Below are 6,385 nucleotides of genomic sequence, written 5' to 3'. Positions count from 1 at the left end.
TGGGAGTCCATAGAGTGATTTACTGCTTCCCTAGGGGTTTTAATTAAGAAAGAAATTTCGATTAATTCAACTGAGAGTTAGACGTTATTAGTCTCGAAAGGGATAATAACATAGGTTAGGGAGTCTCACGGATCAAGTCAAGTGAATCAATCGTCTGGTTCAGAGTCAGATAACAAGTGAAATCTAGGTGGATTCCTCCTTAGGTGTCGTCTTTATCAATTGCTTTTCTTCAAGTCTTTTTCCAAATTTTCTATTCGCTTTAATTAAATTAGTTAAATAGTTTAGATAATTAGTTTAATAAACAAACCATTTTATTCTTAGGCTAGATAATAAAAAGATAGTTATTACTAGTACTTTTGGTTCCCTTGGGTACGATATCCCAGTCTTGCCATTACTATACTATTGTTCGATAGGTGCGCTTGCCTTTTAGTCGTGATAATAGTTAGTTTAGGTTTGATCTTCATTATAAATATTTATTACTTATTACGAAACACGCGATCAAGTTTTTGGCGCCGTTGCCGGGGATCTAAAATATTAGGAACGCTAAATTTTTATTACTTTAGCCATTTAATTTTCTTGAAATATAATTTAATTTTATTATTATTATTTATACTTATTCTTTCTCTTGGCAGGTTTTTATAGTTTATGACTAGAAGAAACCTGTCGGGACCATTACTTTTTGACGAAGAAATTGATCGTACAGTTCGTAAAAATCAAAGAGAGATAAGGCCCAGTTTACGATACATGGAGAACGAGCAAGAAGACGATACTCAACCCCCAACGGAAGAGATGGCTGAAAACCAAGGCAATCAGCTACCTCCAGCAATTGCGGTTAATCAAAATCCTCCTCCACGCACTATGTATGATTATGCTAAACCTTCTTTAACAGGAACTGAATCTAGTATAGTTAGACCTACTATAGCTGCAAATACTTTTGAATTAAAACCTAACACTATTCAGATGATACAGCAGTTTGTTCAGTTTGATGGTTTGTAGGATGAAGATCCCAACACTTACTTAGCAAATTCCTTGGAATTTTTTCGATACATTCAAAATCAATGGCATTTCTGATGATGCCATTCGTCTTCGGTTATTTCCCTTTTCACTGAGAAACAAAGCTAAACAGTGGTTGAACTCGTTACCACGAGGGTCTCTCACTACTTGGGAACAAATGACCGAGAAATTTTTACTAAAATATTTTTCGCCGGCTAAAACGGCTAAATTACGTAATGATATCTCTTCTTTTGTGTAGATGGATTTAGAAACACTTTACGATGCATGGGAGAGATACAATGACTTACTGAGAAGGTGCCCTCACCATGGGTTACCGCTTTGGCTTCAAGTACAAACATTCCACAATGGTCTGAATCCCTCAACTCGGCAAATGATTGAAGCAGTTGCTGGCGGAACCATCAACAATAAAACACCGGAAGATGCCTATGAATTTATAGAGTAGATGTCACTGAATAACTATCAATGGCAAATTATGAGGATAAAGACAACAAAAACAGTCGGCGTTTATAACATCGATTCGGTCACTATGCTATCTAATCAGGTAGAACTTCTCAATAAAAAGATTAACGGTTTACTTGGTTCGTTGCAGGTACATCCAGTAATGAGTTGTGACTCAAGTGGAGGAGGTGTGCATACAGAATATCAATCCTTCATCCCACAACTGAAAAGGAACAAGTCAACTATATGGGTAACAATAACTTCAGATCTCAAAATAACCCATACAGTAATACTTATAATGTAGGTTGGAGGAACCATCCAAATTTCTCCTGGGGTGGTCAATGAAATCAAAAGCCACAAAATCCTCAGGGTTTTCAGCAGCCACCTTATCAACAATAGAATAAACCAAACCTTAAGGAGATGCTTTCTAAATTCATCTCGGTGGCAGAAACCCGTTTCCAAAATACCGAGACAACACTTAAGAATCAACAAGCATCGATCCAAGGACTCGAAACTCAGATAGACCAGCTATCCAAACTAATCTCTGAAAGACCACAAGGTAGCTTACCCAGTAATACTGAACCTAATCCGAGGGAACACATCAATGCAATTAATACTTAAGATAAGGAAGGATTCATTGCACCTGAGCCAGAATTACAGTAAGACAACGCGATGAACAAAGGTCGAGAAAAGGTAAACGATGATGATCCTAAACAGGTAAGTACGAATTATGAACCTCGTGTGCTATATCATAAAGCCATGACAAAAGACAGGACAGAAGAACAATTCGGTAAGTTTGTCAAACTCTTAAAGAAATTACATATTAACTTACCCTTTATTGAAGTTCTTTCGTAGATGCCCAACTCAGAAAAATTCTTAAAGGAACTTCTGACCAATAAAAGAAAATTAGATGCTACATCACATGTGGAACTCAATGCGATTTGCTCAGCTATTCTAAAGAATAAGTTACCTAACAAATTGAAAGATCCAGGGAGTTTTACAATTCCTTGCTTAATTGGTAGTCTATCTGTGAATAATGCTTTAGCTAATTTAGGGGCTAGTATAAATATTATGCCATATAAAATGTTTAAACAACTAGGTCTTGGTAAACCCAAACAGACTAGGATGAGCATACAATTGGCTGACAAAACAGTTAGATTTCCTAAGGGTATTATTGAAGATGTTCTCGTTAAAATTGATAAATTTATTTACCCAGTAGACTTTGTCATCTTAGATATGGATGAGGATAACGAGGTACCTTTAATTTTAGGACGACCCCTTTTAGCAACTGCCAGAACCATTATTAATGTAGGTACAAGAGAGCTAACACTTCGTGCAGGTGACGATGCAGTAACACTTCAAGTACGCGACTCAGTCAAAACCACTAAGACTCAAGATAATGCTATAAATCCTGTCAATGACAAAACTAATATTCAATCATCCTTGCAGGAACCTCCTCGAACCAAGACAACAGAGACAGTGCACTACTATCATGTAGAAAACAAATATGCCCATGAGGAAAGAAGGCTTCGGATAGAGGAGCTAGACGAGTGGAGAGTACATAAACCAAGAACACACGATAAACCAAAATTACGCCAGAATGAGTTCAATACTTCTCCAAATCAACTTAAGGTTGGCGATAAAGTCTTACTAGAAGCCGCAGATCCTCACATTGTCACTACCACACTGAATGAGGAAATCCCTCTTACGGTACTTAGTATTTTCCCATTCAGTACGGTTGAGGTGAGTCATCCCAAGTTTGGCACTTTTAAGGTAAACAATTCCCGATTAAAACCTTATTTTGATAAGATTGATAGCAGGAATGAGGAGTATGAACTCCTTGAACCACCCTGACCATTCACTTGAGAGGTAAATCGAGCTTAGACTATAAATAAGCGCTTCTAGGGAGGCAACCCGAGCACTGACATATTTTGATTTCTTTATTTTTAATTTCTAACACTTCGAATCATTAACTTAGTCTTTGAATTGCAAAGTTTTTCAGCACACACGGCCAGGCACACGGGCGTGCCTAAAACCGTGGCCAAACAAGGGAAGAGACACGGCTTTGCGATATGGCCGTGTTGAAGCAGGACATGATTTCCCCAAAACACGGGGTGCGATAAATCCCCACGGCCGTGCGACATGGCCGTGGGTGAACTTGATAGGATAAACACAGGCATGGGGATAGAAAACCACGGGCATGCCAGGGACAAGGCTCGATTCTGTTTCTTTGACACGGGCGTGCAACATGCCCGTGCTGTTCAGCCTTGTGTAACAACACACAGGGGTGCTACCATAAAACACGGGCGTGGGAGAAGTGAACAAAGCAAGGCACGTCCGTGCGACATGGCCGTGTTTGACACACGCCTAAGACACACGGGCGTGTGATAGTAACCGGGCACAAGCTAACTCGCAAAATTCAAAAAATACGAGCACACCCTCAAAGTACACCGACGTGGCCCTAGGCCGTGTGGCCCTTCCCTATATAAACAAACCACTATTCATCTTCCTCTTCCTTTCAAAACCCAAGTCGAAATCTACCCTGCCCCAACCCCTAATCCCTATTCCGGCCACCATTCCCTAGATTCTCACTTCCCTAACCCCCAAACCACCCTCAAATCCACTCCCCTTGCATTAATCCCCATTTTCCCCTCCCTATACCATCCATTTTCCCACCACACGACTTCATCCCCGCGTCACACGCCCGTGCTCGCGTCCAACACGCCTGTGCACCGCCTTACAACAACCTTTGGTTCACTTTCTCAACCTTATTTTTCCAATTTGTGTTGCTACATTAGTATTCTACATGCTTTGCATAGATATTATTACTATTACAAATATGTTTTAGACAAGTTAAGAATTTGCTTTAGAATTTTCTATATTTGAATTGTTTAAGCTATTAAATAGCATATACTAATTTTAGGCCTTTTGCTTAACTACTGATGTATCTTGGGTTCTATCAATGCTCATGTATTTTTAGGTACATTATGTCATCATCGAGAGGCAAGAAGGCCGCGGTCCCATCCTCAAAGAGACGTAGGGGACAGGGTTCTTCCTCGGTACGTGCTACAGCTGAAGTTCGACACCCGTTTCTTGAATTTTCGCAAGCTTCGCAGGAGGAGCTATTTCAGATACTACGCGCACGACCCATCACAACAGGTCGCTGCATCGATTGGGCTGCAGTAGAGTAAGTCCAGCTCGTTGATGCCATCCGCGCCCTCCTGTCAACAGACCCATGGGAATGGTTCTTCGCTATTACTGAGCCCACTTATTTAGAGCTAACTTTAGAATTATGCTCTATTTTTCATTTACAGGTGGTGATGAAGAACAATGACGACCTAGGCACCATTCACTTCCGATTAGGCGGTCTAGTTCGTGCGATGAGTGTCCCAAATTTTGGAGTTGCTCTGGGACTTTAAACAGATGAGTTTATAGAGGAGGAAGACATGAATGCACTACCACGCAATATCTATATCTCCCCCTCCTTGTGCTGGAAGGTTTGGCACCACTCTTTTCCACCTACGACCCCAGCCATTCGAAGGCCTCAGCTCTCTTCACTATCTCCATGCCATATTGGCACACACCTTAACTGAGAGGAGAGAAAGCACTGGCGTCGTCAACACCCACGACGCCTACTATTTATGGTGAATGGCGAATAAACACGTGACTGACCTGGCATACTTCATTGCTTTCGCCATTCGCTATTAGACCGAATGGCATAGGAAGGGAGTGATCTCTTGTCAGACACTTCGGCCTCCTCAATGTGACAGCCCTAATTCGACCCTAGTCGGAATGTGGTTTCGGGACTACAAAACCGAGTCATAAAATTTAGTTAAAATTTTAGTTGCATATCTTATATGTGTGATAGTACCTGTACAAAAATTTGATGTTTTAATTTTATATTATGAATGTGAATTTTGCGTGAAAGGATCTAGTTGAAAGACTTGGAAAATTATGATAGGTAAATAAGTAATGACCAAATAGTATTAAAGTGGGAAAGTGTTGTCCTTGCATGTCAAATTAGCCAAACTAAAGCATAGTGGCCGGCCATGCTATGGGTGGAAACATGTCTCCAACATGTTATGCTAGTGATGCATGTTAAGAAAAATAAAATAATGAGCATGGTGATTAAATAATGAAAGGAAGGGTGATGGAAAAAAAATAACATGGTCTCACCCCCTTGTTGCCGTGAATTGAAGAAAGAAAAGAAAAGTGTTCATTCTTGAACATCCTTGGCCGAATAGAGGAAAGAAAGGAAGGGGAAAAAAAGCTTGAGAAAATCGGCTATGGTGGTTTGCTAGACTAAGGTATGTTTGATATTATTCTTTGAGATTCATGTATATTTTAAGTTGTAACTGAAAATCTACCTAGCCATGGATCAAATTTTGTTAATTGATGGAGATGATATTCGGCCATGAATGTTACATTCTTGGTTGGTATTTTGATGTCTTTGGTGATGAGGTATGAAGATGGTTGATTTTGAGTGTTTAATAAAAAGGATGCATGAATTATTGTTAAATAATGGTCGAATGTAGCATGAATAAAGATGTGAATAAATTGAAGTTAAGGAGGTTGTCAATGAAAATATGAGTTGGATGAGGCTTAAAGAATAAAAATCTAGGTGACTAGAGGTCAAGGACATTCGGTTATAGGCTTGTATGCTAGCAAAATCGGCCAAGTGATTATGTGGTGGAAATTAAGTGTTAAATGGAATGAAAATGATATTATATGGGGGTATGTATATTCGGCCATATGAGTAAATATATAGATGATGTTAAATTTGATTATGTATAATGGGCATTAAGATGTGGAACTTAAGAAATTAGAAGTAAATGAACTTGATAGTATTTAAGAGATAGAGGTGATAGATTAATGTTGCACATTCGGCTATGGTTAGTCATGTTGATGATCTTATCTTGATTTAGATAATTAG

The 6,385-nt window shown here is 39.3% G+C and overlaps 1 non-coding gene across 1 annotated transcript; it reads right to left on the bottom strand.

Annotated features, from left to right (window-relative positions):
• Positions 1–1,219: 1,219 nt before the first annotated feature.
• LOC121212773 (small nucleolar RNA R71) lies at positions 1,220–1,326 on the bottom strand. The gene has a single exon (XR_005908147.1). It is a non-coding gene; the product is annotated as a small nucleolar RNA R71 (small nucleolar RNA).
• Positions 1,327–6,385: the final 5,059 nt, after the last annotated feature.

The sequence above is a fragment of the Gossypium hirsutum genome, chromosome A13, assembly GCF_007990345.1.
Source record: "Gossypium hirsutum isolate 1008001.06 chromosome A13, Gossypium_hirsutum_v2.1, whole genome shotgun sequence".
Taxonomy (NCBI): domain Eukaryota; kingdom Viridiplantae; phylum Streptophyta; class Magnoliopsida; order Malvales; family Malvaceae; genus Gossypium; species Gossypium hirsutum.
This window is presented reverse-complemented; position numbering and strand designations above follow the sequence as displayed.